The sequence below is a fragment of the Marmota flaviventris genome, chromosome 19, assembly GCF_047511675.1.
Source record: "Marmota flaviventris isolate mMarFla1 chromosome 19, mMarFla1.hap1, whole genome shotgun sequence".
Taxonomy (NCBI): Eukaryota; Metazoa; Chordata; class Mammalia; order Rodentia; family Sciuridae; genus Marmota; species Marmota flaviventris.
The window spans coordinates 23,053,306-23,069,327 of record NC_092516.1 but is presented as its reverse complement, the minus strand read 5'-3'; the positions used below and the strand labels follow the sequence as shown (position 1 = coordinate 23,069,327).

General features: G+C 46.5%; 1 protein-coding gene and 1 long non-coding RNA gene across 3 annotated transcripts in view; one reads left to right on the top strand and one right to left on the bottom strand.

Moving 5' to 3' along the window:
- The window catches only part of Rabgef1 (RAB guanine nucleotide exchange factor 1), a 59,381-nt gene extending 49,240 nt beyond the window's left edge, over nt 1-10,141 (bottom strand). Inside the window, exon 1 of one of the 2 annotated variants that reach the window (XM_027948728.2) lies at nt 10,063-10,141. The gene's annotated coding sequence lies outside the window, so the exon portion shown is untranslated. Of the gene's footprint in view, nt 1-6,039; nt 6,058-10,062 lie in introns of those variants that run through there. The other variant, XM_071605514.1, reaches the window with a different exon arrangement.
- A 63-nt stretch (nt 10,142-10,204) lies between these two features.
- On the top strand, nt 10,205-11,169 carry LOC114103125 (uncharacterized). The gene is made up of 2 exons (XR_003584601.2): nt 10,205-10,503; nt 10,681-11,169. It is a non-coding gene; the product is annotated as an uncharacterized lncRNA (long non-coding RNA).
- The last annotated feature ends 4,853 nt before the right edge of the window (nt 11,170-16,022 follow it).

Sequence of the window (16,022 nt, the reverse complement as noted above, 5' to 3'; positions counted from 1 at the left end):
ATGGACCTACTGCAGAGTTTACTGCTGCTGGAAGGAGCTGAGCCAGCATACAGCATTCTTGAAGAGTTCCAGACCAGAATCTCCCAGGGTGCTAAGCCACGCCCTCTTCAGCTGAGCAGGCTGGCTACAGGCTGAGCACACCAAGTACCAGGCAGAACGGATCAGAGCGGGACTCTCAACCCCACCCACAGTAACAACAAACTGGGATGTATGAAGGGGTTTCCACAGTTACAAGTTGGGTTTCCCAATTATATCTTGGCTTTAGCTTTGCTGCAGCCTTTATGGCTCAGTGAAGTGACACAGATCTCACACACATGTACAAAACGCCCTGGACTCAAAATGAACTTATTCAGATTCATTAGAAGGCACAATCAAATAAATATGCATATTGTGTGTTAAGCTGCTGAGAACAACCTTGTATCTAATACACAAAATACAGACGGCAAAATGACATTCTTCTAAGCTGGACTGGCAACCATGCTACAAAAGGGCTATCACCACAAAACGAAAATCAAGAGCTAGCTCAGTGGTGCATGTCTGTAATCCCAGCTACTCAGGAGGCTGAAGCAGGAAGATCCCAAGTTCGAGACCAGCCTAGGAAATAGCAAGATAGACTGGGGTTATAGCTCAGTGATAAATGCCTGCCTAGTATGCCCAGTAACAACACACACAAAAAAAGCCCCACTACAATCCATACTTACCACCTTATTTATGAATTATGAACTACTAATTACTACACATGAAAAAAAAAACAAGTTTGATATACTATTTGAGAAATTGGACTTAAACATGCCAATACAAAATGATACAATCAAAACTAAAACTGAAAAAGTAATCTATATTAAATATCAACATTTTGATTAATGATAAAGAAATGTACTTTTCTGAATATTAAATATACAAGTCAGTCAGTAAAATAAACTTCCTTAAATGCTATGAAGAAAATTATGAAGACTTAACACCAATTAAGTTGTAGAAACCATCAAAAGCTGCTAAATCTATCCCATCTGTTGTGGTTGAATTATGTCCCCCCAAAAGACAAGCTTAAGTCCTAACCCTAGGAACCTGTGAGTAAGGCCTTCCTGCATAAGGGTGGGCTCCAAATCTAATGACTGATATCCTTATAGGAAGGCCGCGAGAGGCACACAGACGTAGAGAGGAGAAGGTTGTGTGGCCATGCTGGCAGAGACTGGGTGAAACTCCAATTCTCCAGCACTGTTAGAGGCAGCATGGCCCTGTTAACACCTTAATTTTAGATTTCTAACCCTCAGAACTATGAAATAATAAATTTATTGTTTTAAGTCTACCAGTTTGTGGTAACCTGTTATCGTAGTGCTAGGAAGATAATACACCATCCATTAGGAACTGTGGACTCTACAATAATTAAGAGGACTAGGGTGTTGCTCAGTGGTAGAGTGCTTGCCTCGCACGTGTGAGGTCCTGGGTTCAATCCTCAGTACCACATATAAATAAACAAATAAAATAAAGGTATTGTGGCCACCTACAACTAAAAATATTAGAATAATAATAATAATTAAAATAAACGAGTCTTCCACAATTTTCCATACAACTATGGATTCACAGCATCACTTAATCTTCACAATGAGGCCATCATATCTCCCAATTAGAAGCTATCCCTCCTTTGAGCCTCCAAAGTGACCTCCTTTGGATAATAAACTGCATGGCCATCTTACTTATGAACACACCTTGAATATCTTTCTGTTTGTCCACCTGCAAACCCCACCCTGTTCAATAACATCCAGCTGTTCTCCTCGCTGGCAGAATACTTCACTCTGGTTCCTACAGTGCTTATGAACACAGCTGTTACAACACTCATGCGCCACCACCATCACCCGCTCACAGGTCGACTGTGTTCACAGGCACTCAGAGGTGCCAGGAAGAGTGGGCACTCAATATGTTTTCTAGCAATGAACTCATAAAGCAGTGGTTTCTCAAACTTTACCATTATCACTGACACCTGGAAGACCTGTTTAAACAGCCCTTCGTCCAACCCCAGTTCTAATTCAGTGGATCTGAGGATTTGAATTTAACAAGTTTCCAGGGGATGCTACTGGGAATCACTGATAAAAATCATTGCTAAAAAGAAAGCACCAACATTAAGAAAAGCTTTTGATTCTTCTCATGACTTCATTCCTAGGAGACTCCCTTTTCTGCAGATGATAGGAGCTGTGCAGACCTGCACTCCTGCTGAGAACTAGGGAACTAGATACACTTTAGAAACCTGTGTTTACGGGCACCAGAGTGCTACAGAAACCACCAACAGCAGAGGGGTCTGGATTCCAGAAAGACAGGGGCTGCAAAGAAACCAGATGACACTCTGCAGCCACTTCCCCACCCTAAGGATGACTACTGACTCCAGGGCAAAACCTGAGAATCCAGACTAAAGCTTTTAGAAGAGAAAAATCAAGACTTCAGGAGTTCAAGACCCAATGGAAAGAGAAATAGAATACCTGACCCTAATACAAGCTGGTTTTCCCCTGAAAGCACTTACCCAAATTCTGCAGCTCTACAGGGAAGGCTTCAAAACCAAACTGAAAGTCTGAAAATCAAGAGTGAAATCTCTAGCAATCTCAGATTCTCAGGAAACAAAGATTAGCTACAGTACCAAGGCCACCAGGGGACGTCTCCTTGTGAACCCACCAACTGCCAGCTGAAGTGGAGGGGTACTCGCTAGGTGGTAAGGGAAAACCAGAGTGAAAGCCCGATCAGATCCACGACAACTCAACCTCAGCTCAGTCCCCAACAGTACTATCGCCATCAACCTCACTGTCTGGCTGGCAAGAGGAAAGGTCGTTTCCTCTCTGAAAAAGAAATGGCATCATCTAGAGCCTCACTGTACCCCAGTGTCCAGCATCCATACAATGAAAACCCAAAGGAAAAATGCTCAATCTACCACAGACACAAAGACTTTTAAACCACAGTGATTAGTATAACTTGCAAATAAACAGGGGAAAAGTCCTAAGGATTTCAACTGAGAACTGGAATTCACAAAAATCAAGCTGAAATTCTAGATCTAAAAACAAGAACTAAAATGAAGAATTCAGGGCTGGCTCAGTGGTAGTGCATCTACCTAGCATGCTTGAGACCCTGGGTTTAATCCATAGAAGTTAAAAAAAAAATTATTATTTTTTTAATTCGAAGGGCACATTTACAGCAGACCAGATATAGCAAAAGAGAGATTTAGTAACTGGAACAGGAGTCATTAAATTGTATCCAAACTAAAGCAAAGAGAAAAACACACACAATATTCAGGGGGTTAGGGGGAAGTGTCCTCTCATAATTGCAGCAACTCAGGAAGCTGAGGCAGGAAGGTGGCAAATTCAAGGCCAACCTTTGTAACTTTGCAAGACCCTGCCTAAAATAAAAATGGGGTGGAGCCAGGCGCAGTGGTGCACACCAGTAATCCCAGTGGTTTGAGAGGCTGAGTCAGGAGGATCGCAAGTTCAAAGGCAGCCTCAGCAAGGCGCTTGCAACTCAGTGGGACCCTGTCTTTAAATAAAATTCAAAAAGGGCTGGGGATGTGGCTCAGTAGTACTTGACTGAATTCAATCCCCAGTACTCCCCATCCCAAAAAGTAAAGAACTATCCACCTTGAATGCAGCATATATTCTACTGGGAGGCTGGGACATAGCTGTGGTAGAACGCTAGCCTGGCATGCCGTGTACAGCTAAAGCACTGAAACTGACGTGTCCCCTGACCTAAATGGCAGAATAACTACTCATTGCCATTATTGGCTTACGTTTGGGGCTACAACTGGTTAGACTTGAAATTCAACCTGCTGATTAGTTTTTCTATCAAAATCTGAGAACCTTAACTTCAAAAATCTGAACCTATTTCTCAAGCAATGTTGTTTATGTGTGTGTAAATACACAGGTCTAGACATACACTGTATACTCATGTTTATAGTATATATATAACAGAGTTTGAGAAATACATGTATTTTTAATTAGAGTATCGACAAGGCAAAAACTCTTTAAGGCAACAGCCTATACCCTACAGATGCACTTATGAGTACCAAAAAATTAATTTCTTTCCAAATACATAGAAGAATAAAAGCAGGTTCATGGGAGAAAGTTGTATCTACTTAATACAGATGATATTTAAAAGGCAATGTCAAAGCAGGGCGTGATGGCACATGCCCATAACCCCAGTGGCTAGAGAGGCTGAGACAGGAATTCAATGCCAGCTTCAGCAAAAGCAAGGTACTAAGCAACTCAGTGAGACCCTGTCTCTAAATAAAACACAAAATAGGATTGGGGATGTGGCTCAGTGGTCCAGTGCCCATGAGTTCAATCCCACAAAAAAACCAAAAAGGCAATGTCAATACTGCCTCTGTGATAAACATTCTATTTCCTAGGGGAAGGAACATCAACAATTAACACGTGGGTGTGAAAGCACTCGGCCATTTATTTCTCACAGTATTAAGACTGTACATTTGATGCTCTAGATAAAACCTACACATTTACCACAGTATTCGATTGCCATGGCTAACATATTTACAAAAGTAAAAACACAACCCAATCTGCTAAGCAGAAGCCTGACATATTATACCCTGAGACACCGATTACGATGAATTTTGCTTTTCTTTTTCTTTTTATGTGATGATGGGGATCAAACTCAGGGCTCTGTGCATGCTAAGCACCCAATTTACCAGTGAGCTACACCCCGGTCGCTATGAAGAATTGTAGTCAACTTATTTCCTTAGCAGACGATTTTGATTTTTTTTTCTTTTGATAACTTTTTTTAAGAGAGAGAGAATTTTTTTAATATTTATTTTTTAGTTTTCGGTGGACATAACATCTTTATTTTATTTTTATGTGGTGCTGAGGATTGAACCCAGCGACCCGCGTATGCCAGGTGAGCACACTACCACTTGAGCCACATCCCCAGCCCTCTTTCGGTAATTTTTATCTGTGTTCTCCTTATAAGTTTCTATTCAAAACTTTGGTCACAAGCCCAGCTCTTTTTCAGGAACACATTAAAAAAAAAAAAAAATGTGAAGAGCTCTATGGAAATGCAATTAAGGAATCACAAGGTTCCATAGCTCGGTTTAGGCAGGGACTGTCCCACCCGCTGTTCACTGAGTAAGAATGAGTGACGCCAGCATTCTACAAACTTGAACTATCGTCACCTGAAAGGCAGCTAGCTCCTCAGTCAGAGCAAACACAAACCCAATGCCTTGTGTTTCCTTTAAGATGGATAAATCTGTTCCCATCTTAATGATAGGTCCCTAGACTTTCCACACCAATGCGCTCTGTGCTAGAGCTAACATCCCCGGGCCTATTTCTAGAAATGAGTTTTAGGTCTCTTGTTGAGTACTCCCTCAGCCCATCTCTCTGGACTTGAGATGGCTTCCATTCAAAAATACATCCTTTCAGCCTCTTCCATTCCACCTCCCACAACCCTGGTGATAATGCATAATAAACCATGGCTTTGTGATCCACTAACAACGTAAAAAGATGTACTCAAGGAATTGTCAGGAAGCACCAACTCAGGCCCCACTACTGATAAATTCATGATAGAAGCGCCACTGGGAAACAATATATTTATGGACAGTAGTCTGAAAAGAGTGCTGCACACCTCGTTATCTAGGTAGTCTAAACCAGATCCTTCAGCAATCTCTAGATCTAAACACAATGGATCCCATTATTTTGCCACACAGAACTGCTCTCACTGAATTACATTTTGATATCATGTCACCAACATGGACAATGAGGTAAAGCAGAGTTTACTAAAATGCAACACAGCCCTTGGGGGCATGGGCTATGTTGCTGAGAATGCAGCTGAAGAGTTTCCGGGCTATTCTCCTTTGGGAACCCGAAGGAGAAATGGGCATCTCTTCCCTCTTGGTCACTGAAACACTTAATGACTGTTTCTCTGTGAACTGTTATTAGGAAGCAGGGTTTCAGTCCCAGTACCTTGGACGCAAAGCTCACTCTCCACTCCACCATACCTTCCCCTCAGCCTTGAATGTATCACCCAGCTGTCTGTCCATCACCAACAGTATGCTGTACATACCCTTGTAGTCATTCTGAATCCTTTCTGGAACAAGATGTTGTAGAAGTGATAAGTTCCACTTAGAAAAATTACAGCACAAGAAGACATTGTTTTCCATCAATAAACATTTTATGAGTTCTAAAGGCATTTTTAAAATGTGCTCCAAAGTGCTTTCTAAAGGAAAAAAAAAACTACTTTAGCAAATGTTATGTCTAAAATTAGAAAATGAATAACTATTATAAACTACAAAAATAAAAACTTTCACATTATGCATTTTTTTAAATGATGGTGAAATGTGATGGACATCATTATCCAAAGTACATGTATGAAGACATAAATTAGTGTGAATATACTTTGTATAAAACCAGAAAAATAAATTAAATAAATAAAACATGGTGTCATTTTTTAATATCTTTATTTTGTTTGTTTGTTTATTTTTATGTGGTGCAGGGAATTGAACCCAGTGCCTCAAGTGTGCTAGGTAAGCACTCTACCACTGAGTCACAACCCCAGCCCTCACATTAGGCATTTTAACTTAATACACAAAAAACTGTAGCTACATCCTTACGTAAAAATGCCCCCAAAACCATTCTTAACTTTTAAATAGACAAAAATCATCATAAATGTAATTAAAATTGAGTACTTATTTTGAATGAGAATGGAACAAGCTAGCTTCAAATGTGGTTCATAAACCTGGCATGGTGGTATATGCCTGTAATCCCATTGGCTCAGGAGGCTGAAGCAGGAGGTACACAGTGTCAAAGCCAGTCTCAACAATTTACTGAGGCCCTAAGCAATACAGTGAGACCCTTCCTCAAAACAAAAAATAAAAAGGACTGATGATATGGCTCAGTGGTTAAGCACCCCCAGGGGTTCAATCCCTGGTACCAATTTAAAAGAAAAAAAGAAGTGGTTTATAAAGCTGGGTGCTGCAGCATTTCCTGTAATCCCAGCTATTCAGGAAGCTAAGGCAGGAAAATCACAAGTTTAAGGTCAGCCTGGGCAACAGAATGATACCTTGTCACAAAAAAAAAAAAAAAAAAAAAAGTAAATAAGATATTTTTTAGTTGTAGATAGACACAATACCTTTATTTTTGTATGGTGCTGAGGATCAAACTCAGTGCCTTATACATGCTAGGCCAGTGCTCTACCACTGAGCTATACAACCCTAGCCCTCAAAAAATGTTTGTACAATTTCTTCTGCTTTGCCCATACCTAGCACAGAGGATGCTACCACCCTTAGTGAGTGAGGCAGCAAAAAATTTAGAGTCCAGGCTCAGGGATTCAACAATCTCCTTACAGCCATTTGGAGTAAATTTTAAAAAGCTTAAGATGCAGAGCTGAAGATGCAGCTCAGAGGTAGAGCACTTGTGCAGCATTTGAAAGACCCTGAGTTCCATCCCCAGTTCCATACACACACACAACTTTTTTTTAAAGAAAAAAACGCAAGATTCCTTCAGTATGTAATATTTTATCTATTCATGAATGTACATATGCTTATCATTCTGATTAAAACTCCTGACCTTTAGCTACAAGTTATTAGTTGATCATAATCATGGTCACTGGTCCTCCTAGTGACCACAAATGAGCGAACTGTGCTACCAGAAATAAGTAAAAAGTGTTCTATTATAAAATAAAATTTATATTTCCTACCCCTTTGGCAGTAACTTCATCGTCATCGAACACAGGAATCTCACGGGGCATGGTGGCACATGCCTATAATCCCAGCAGCTTGGGAGGCTAAGGCAGGAGGATTGTGAGTTCAAGCCAGCCTCAGAATTCAGTGAAGCCCTAAGCAACTTAGTGAGACCCTGTCTCTAAATAAAATATTTAAAAAGGACCAGGGATGTGGTTCAGTGACTAAGCGCCCTTGAGTTCAATCCCAGATATCAAAACCAACCAACCAGGAATCTCACAGAGAAGGTGAAACAGCATCATGAAAGTACAAGCCTTTTTTTAAAAAGCATTTTAGGAGCTTTGTCCAAACATCAAACAAAACACTAGTTAAATAATATTCTGAGGGATAAAGACAGGTCAGCTCTTGTTGCTTCTCATATTTAACAGCGGTCTAGATTATTCAGGGCATTTCAGCCATGTGAAATACCACATAATTTTCTGAAGTGCTTCATAATACAGACGAGCATCTAATAAGACTTGCAAAATGTTTGGTCTCCACCGTGAAAGCCTTGTTTTTTGTGTGACAACTTTATTGATCATCTAAAAACCACTTAGTAGCATTTGTACTCTGAGTCACCAGTGTTAGGTTACATAGGTAGCTCCCCTACATCCTAGGAATGGATCATCTCTGCTGGAGATGCTTATTTTACAGCCAATAAAAACACATGTGCCAGAAATTAAACTCACACAGTGAAGACTGCAATTCTACGTCTATAGCCAAAGACTGACATACATAAATGAAGATAGGATCTTAGCTCTTCATATTGATTGAAAACTTTTCTCATACCTGTAATTCCAACTACCTAGGAAGCTGAAGCAGGAATATCACAAGCTGGAAACTAGACTGGGCAACTGAATGTAGCTAAGTGGTAGAGCACTTGCCAAGCCAAGCCCTGGATCTGATCCCCAGGACCATCTCTCTCTCTCCTTCTCTCCCTACTCTGTGCCCCTTGTCCCTCTCCCTCCCTCCCTCTTTCTCTCCATCTCCCTCCATCTTCATCTTTCCCCCATCTCCCTCTCTCCCTCCCTCTCCCTCCTTTCATCCATCTCTCCCTCCCTCCCTTTCTCTCTCCCCCTCCCTCCTTCCCTCTCTCTCCCCCCTTCCATCTCCCTTTCCCTCTTCCTCTCTCCCTGTCTCCCCCTCCCTCTCCATCTTTCTCCCTCTCCCTTCCTCCCTCTCTCCCCCTCCATCTCCCTCACTCTCCCCCTCTCCCTCTTCCTCTCTCCCTTTCTCTCCCTCCCTCTCTCCATCTCTCTTTCCCTCTCCCTCCCTCCCTCTCCATCTCCCTCTCTACCCGCTCCATCTCCCTTTCCTCTCCATTTCCTTCTCTTTCTCCATCTCTCTCCCTCCCTCTCTCTCTCCCTCCTTCTCTCTACCCCTCTCCCTCCCTCTCTGCATCTCCCTCTCTGTCCCCCCTCTCCATCTCTGTCCCTCTCTCCATCTCTCTCTGTCCCTCTCTCTCCCTATCCATCTCTCTCTGTCCCTCTCTCCTCTCTCTCCCTCTCTGTTCCCTTCTCTCTCCCTCTCTCCATTCCTCTCTCCCTCTCCCTCTCTGTCCCTCTCTCCCTCTCCCCTGTCCCTCTCTCCATCTCTCCCTCTCCATCTCTCTCTGTCCCTCTCCTTCTCTGTCCCCCTCTCTCTCCCTCTCCCTCTGGCCCTCTCTCCCTTCCTCCCTCTCTCTCAGTTCCTCTCTCTACCCCTCTCTCCCTCTCTGTCCCTCTCCCCATTCCTCTCTCCCTCTCCCTCACTGTCCCTCTCCGTTTCTCCCACTTTTCCCACTGAACACGGCCCCGGCCGCGGCGCCGTCCCGCCCCCTAGCCGGCCGCGCTCCACGGACCCTCACGAAGCCCGGCGAGGACAGGGCTCAGAGAGCGGGGAGGGCGGCAAGGCCCGTCCCCGTTTGAGGAACTTGGAGAGAAGCTGGCGACACCCGCACGGGGGACCGGCCGACCGAGAGCCCGCCCGGGCCTGCCAACGCCGTTCCCCCGGGGCAGCCGCACGGTCGCCCGGCGCCGCGGCGGCGTCAGGCAGGGCGGTGCGGGACCAGCCGCTGCCCGCAAACTTGGGCGGCTCCGCGACTCCGGGAGGGACTCCGAGCGGCCCCGGGGTACCGGCGGGGGCCAGCGGAGGCCGGTGGACGGAGGCCGGTGGACGCAGCCCGCCCGGGCGCCGCGCGCCCCCTCCGCAGCCCCGCCGCTCAGGCCTTGGTCGCCGGCGCTGGGCAGCGCTCCGGAGGCGGCGAGGCCCGGGCCCGCCTCGACCCGGCAGCGGCGCCCCGGCCGAGCCCCGAGCGGCGGGACGGAACCCACGGCCCGGCCCGGGCGACCCACCCGCGGCGCGAACCGACGACCGCAACCCGCTCCTACCTGCTTGGCGGCCGCCGCCGTCCGCACCGCCGCCGCCCGCGCCGCTCCCGGAGGTGCGCTCGGCCCGCGCACGCCCCGCCCCCGGCCGCCGGGCCCGCCCTCCCGGCGCACACGCCACGCACGCGCGTCACTTCCGGCGACGCCCCGGCTGGGACAGGCGCTGAGCGGCGCTGGCCTCCCGGGTGCCGCTCACCGTAGTCCGCGTCTTGGCGCCAGCCGGCGCGAGGCTGCGGCGGAACCGGGCTACGGTCCCGGGCGATGGGCAGGGAGGGCGAAAGACCAGGGGGCGGCGCCGCGCCGGAGCGGTGGTTGGCGACCGTGGGCGGAGAGCGCCCCGCGGAGCCGGCCTTCCCCGCTCCACTCGGGGTGGGGCTCGGTGCTCGTCCTCGTTCGAGGTCCGTTAGGACCCCGCTGTCCGGCACGGAGAGCTCCGTGGTTCAGGTAGGGCTCTCCTTAGGGTCGTGACGGCGTCCAGCCGCACCTTTCCCGTCCCCTCCTCACCTCCGGGGCTGCACCCGCGTCCGCGTGTCCTGGTGGGATCCCAATGCGTGGCAGGGGCGGGGAAGGGACCATCCCAGGGATAACGGAGAGCTTACGCCCACGCCTCCTCGCCGATAGGTATTGGGAAAGCAGGCACGGAAGGCTGTCTGCCGCCGCGTCTAGCAGACCCCCGTCTGGGTGACACCCTGCGGAGCTGCCATGGCCGGTTTCTAGCAGTGAGAAAGGGCAGTGGTGCTGCTGCCTCACTGGGGTTGTTGCCCTGTCACCTTGCAGCAGGATGTTAAGTAGAACCCACGAGCGGTGGCTTTGGCCCTTGTCTGCCTGCTAGTGAAGCTCTTGGACCGGAAGCCGGCGTAGTGGTCCCTGCCAAGGAGCGGCAGCAAAGTGATGGCCACGTTGTGGCCCGCACTGGCCAGCCGACACGTGGGGCTCCCAGCAGGCATGGTGTGCACAGAGGGCAACCCGTCATCCAGGCGCCCTGCCTGGGTACTCGCCGGGATCCCCACAGCAGAAGCATCTGATGACCTTAACCTCCCAATTTCTGACCCGTCTCCCCCCAAATTGAGGTAAAGCAGACTTGAATAAAAGTTGATACTCAAGAATTGACTAATAGCGTTGGTACGTTTCCAAACTTTCATTAGCATAAATTTGGACCAACAGCAGTGAAGCAAGTGCTAGGTAAACCCCTAGACTCTACACTTGGATGGAGAACACCTGCTATCCTGTGCCCTCTTGCATTACAAGAGTTGAGTTCCTGTTTCTAATTTTTTTTTAACTTTTCAAAGTTGTTTTTTATTCAATTATTTTACTCTAATTTGTTATACACAGTGGCAGAATGCAATTCGTTTCATATTACACATATAGAGCACAATTTTTCAAGTCACTGATTGTATACAAAGTATTTTCACATCATTCGTGTCTTCCTACATGTACTTACCTATTTCTAATCTTAATAAACCCTGTTCTTAAACTCACTTATCCTGGGGTAGGGATTTCATTCTCCAAATTCACCAGACAAGAACCCAGAAAGAAGTTGATGGTGAGCTGCTGGGGTCAGCTGCAGTACTGGAGGGCATGGTCCACCATTAAGAGCTGCAGCTGTGCATGCCCCAACTGCCAACGGAACAGAGAATCCAATTTCATATCAAAACTCTGGTTTCACCAACATACCTGATTAAAATCAAAATGAGGTCATGCATATTAAAGTTCCATGTCACCAAACTGAAATTATCTGACCTGAAAAGCAGGAGAAAGAAGTAACAAATTTCCCAAACAGGCCATTTTCAGTTGGCATAATAATGAAGTTCCTTCTGTTTTAATCCTTATTTTAAAAAAAGTTTCTGAATCCAGTGGCACATGTCTGCAAACCCAGCTACTAGGAAGGCTGAAGCAGGAGGATCACAGGTTCTTGAGGCCAACCTCAGCAACTTAGACCTGTCTAAAAATGTAAATTTATTTATTTATGTATGTTTAGTATGGGGATTGAACCCAGGGGCACACAACCATTGAGACATTTAGAGACAGGGTCTTACTGAGTTGCTTAGGGCCTCACCAAGTTGCTGAAGCTGGCTTTGAGCTTGTGGTCCTCCTGCCTCTGCCTCCCAAGCCACTGGGATTACAAGCATGTGCCACCACACCCAGCTCAAAATATAAACTTTTGAAAGTTTGGTGGCAGGGGCTGGGGATGTGGCTCAAGCGGTAGCGTGCTCGCCTGGCGTGCTTGCGGCCCGGGTTCGATCCTCAGCACCACATACAAACAAAGATGTTGTGTCCGCCGAGAACTAAAAAATAAAAATTAAAAAATTCTCTCTCTCTCTCTCTCCCACTCTCTCTTTAAAAAAAAAAAAAAAAAAAAAAGTTTGGTGGCAGAGCACTTGCCCAGCATGCCTGAGGCCCTGGGTCCCGTCCCAGCACTGAAGTAGTTCGGTGCTGAGCAGTTGGTTATTTTTCCGTTGTTCTGTCTCCCTGGCCAGTTCTTTTTGTTTCTGTTTGCTTCAGCCTTTTCAGTCCATAGAACTGGCCTGCTCTGCTCCCCCCATCAGAATGCTCATTGTAGTTCACGGAATAAAGTATTGTTCGATTCTAGAAGCTCTCTCTCACACACACACACATCACAAAATTAAGATCTTTAAATTTAATTTTGTCTTTTTGACACAGGTGGTGTTATTTTGACAAACTATAAGCAAAATGAGTGTTTGGGTCACAGTGCAGTAAGAAATAAGTAACTAAATTTTCTTGAATAAATGTGCTCTCTTCTGCCCAGCAAAAACGTGACATTTAGTGATGTTTCCACTCAGTTATACTCAATGTTTCTAAATGAGTATTCCCAAATTAACCAACTATCGATATGCCATGAAAGAATTTGGATACTGACTCATGCAGACTTGCTGATTAGTAACTGGTTTCCCACAAAGGGAGTTGTCAAAAGGAGATTTTCTGTCCACTTTGGTGAACAGAAAATAATACATTACACAACATAGTATAATATAGGTACATTTAAATCTGATTACTGAGCTCAAATAGGTTTCAGAGGCAACATTGCAAATGAAGGGAGAAAATGCTATGGGTCCCCAGTAATGTAAAGCTGAAAACATCATCTGACATGATCTTACTCTACTGGGTTACATAAAACTCTAATATTTCACTGTGGTCCGACAGTATAAAAGCTCGACTGAGTGGCTAGGGTTGTAGCTCTGTGGTAGAGTGCTTGCCTAGCATTTATAAGGCACTGGGTTCATTCCTTACCACCACATAAAAATAAATAAGCTGGGCATGGTAGCACATGCCTTAATCCCAGCAGCTCAGGAGGCTGAGGCAGGAGGATTGCAAGTTCGGCCTCAGCAAAGGCAAGGCACTAACTCAGTGAGACCCTGTCTCTAAATAAAATACAAAACAGGGCTGGGATGTGGCTTAGTGGCTCCTGAGTTCGATCTCTGATACCCCAAGAAATAAAATAAAGGTGTTGTGACCATCTACAACTAAAAATATTTTTTAAGAAGTTCAACTGATTGAAACATTAAAAAGGCAATGGGCTGGGCATTGTGGTGCACATCTATAGATCAGCTACTCAGGAGGCGGAGCCAGGCCACTCTGGGCAACTTAGTGAGATCCCATCTAAAAAAGGGCCAGAGAAGTAGCTCAGTGGTAGAGTTCTGGAACATCAGATCATGTTGGATCTTCTGCCCATTCGAAGGACTCTGTTTTTTTTTTCAATCTGAGATAAGAACTCATCAGAAAATTTTGAGGGGCTGGGGATGTGGCTCAAGTGGTAGCGCGCTTGCCTGGCATGCGTGCGGCCCGGGTTCGATCCTCAGCACCACATTTCAAGATGTTATGTCCGCCAATAACTAAAAAATAAACATTAAAAAAAAAAAAAAAATTTTGAGCCAACGACATGATCTGACTTAACTGCATGCAGTCCTGAGTATAGACCAGCGTAAGAAGGTCAAGGGTGCCTCCTGTAAGGTATTGAATATGAGGTGGGCTTTGGGTTCAAGGTAGTGATCTGGGGTCATTAGTGTTCCTTAGAAGTCATGAGAGTGGGTATGGTCCCTGTGTGTGAATGCTAAGCACCACCGAGGGAAGGAGCCAGGCAGCTGGAAGTGGTACCGCAAGTCTCAGGAAGGGGAGGTTCTCTCACACTCACTGCCTGATGGTAACCCCCACAGGAGCTTACCTAGGAAACCTCACACAGACGTCTGCTTGGCAGCTGTCTGTTCAGCCTTCGCCTGGGAGTGCGCGTACCTCAGTGGTAAAGCACCTGCTGAGAGTGCACAGGGCTGGGTTACATCCCCTGCAGGAAGAGAGAGAGGGAGAGAGGAGCCTTGGCACAGGCCTAAAGTCCCAGCATCTGGGGAGACTGAGGCTGGAGGATCAAGAGTTCAAGGTTGAGGCGGGGGCTCAGTGGGGAAGCACTTGCCTAGCACGTGTGAGGCACTGGGTTTGATCCTCAGCGCCACATAAAGATAAATAAAATAAAGGTCTTGTGTCCAACTATAAATAAAAATATTTATTAAAAAAAAGTTCAAGACCAGCTTTAGCAGCTTGAAGAGACCCTGTCACAACAATAAATAAGGCTGGGGAGGTGGCTCAGTAGTTAAGTGCAGAAAGAAAGGGAAAGAGAGAAAGCAGGCGCCCACCCCCCTGTGTGAATCCTCACCACAGGGAGGACTGTTTCAAAACTGCTTATGCAGCCCTCATTTCACCCTCAGTGCCCCTGTGCCTCTGCTCTTGACTGTGCTCAGTTTATACGGCATGCGCAGGCATGTTCCTACTGGGAGGCTATTCTGTCACTAAAGTACCCATGTTCTTTAAGGGATATCTTTCTTTTTTCCTTTGCTTTTTTTTTTTTTTTTTTTTTAAGTTGTACCTTATTTATTTTTATGTAAGGATTGAACCCAGTACCTTGCATGTGCTCTACCACTGAGCCCCAGCCCAGCCCAGGAATACCCTGTTGATTATTATCTAGGTTGACATATTGTATGTGTATTTCAACTTACGTGTTTGTTGTATATTAATTTGTAAAAAATCAGTCCCGTTGGAAAGTGTGAATACAGAAGGGGGCTCAGTTAATCCTGGAGTGGACCAAAGGGCTCAGAAAGAAGGACAGCATTGGGGAAGGTCCCTCTATAATGAGTTGTGCTGCCACAGCTCAGAGCACAGAGCCTGGTGACCATGCACTGAACCCTCGGGAACCATTAGCCAAATAAACCTTTCCTCTTTATAAGCTGATAGTCTCGGGTGTTTTGTCACAGTGGTGAAAAGCTGGCTAACACAATGCCTATGGTTTCAGTTGTTTAGGATTCTAGGAAATACAAGTGACTCTATCGAGATGGAAGTTTAGTGTGCATTACAGGTGTGCACCACCAGCATAGGCCTCTAACTTGGAATCCTCCTGCCTCAGCCTTCTGAGATGCTAGAATCCCAGGCGCGCACCGCCGTCCCCCGGTCCTATATTCTTTATAGTTCCTCCACTTATTCCATTTCTACTAGAGTTAACAGTTCTTTAAAGATGTAAATTGTTCAAGTTACTGCGCGGCCCTTTCTCCTGAATAATACAAATGACCCCAAGTGCAGTGAAGGCAAGACTGCACGGGAGGAGCGGACGAGGTGCTGGGTGAAGGGCCCCAGCCGCTTCGGCAGGTGGAAGGAGGCGAGGCGGCGCAGGGCGCACTCACGGAGTTCAGCTGCCTCAAGGGACCCAGGCGCAGAGCCGCTGGCGTCCACTGGGGCGCTGGCTGCGGGCCGGCCGCGGCCATACTTGGCACGGCTGCCACTGCGGGGCGCTCCCCAGGCAGCTGGGCGTCGGAGCAGGAGTGCCTGGCCAGGTCCTGGGTCCTGCGCCGTCGCGGAGCACCTCCCTGAGCCGAACCATTAATTTGTGCGGCCCAGCCCCACTTCGGGCCTCGCTCCTAGCTGCCCTGGGAAGACCCTGAGGCGTCTTCAGACCGAGGGCTCCA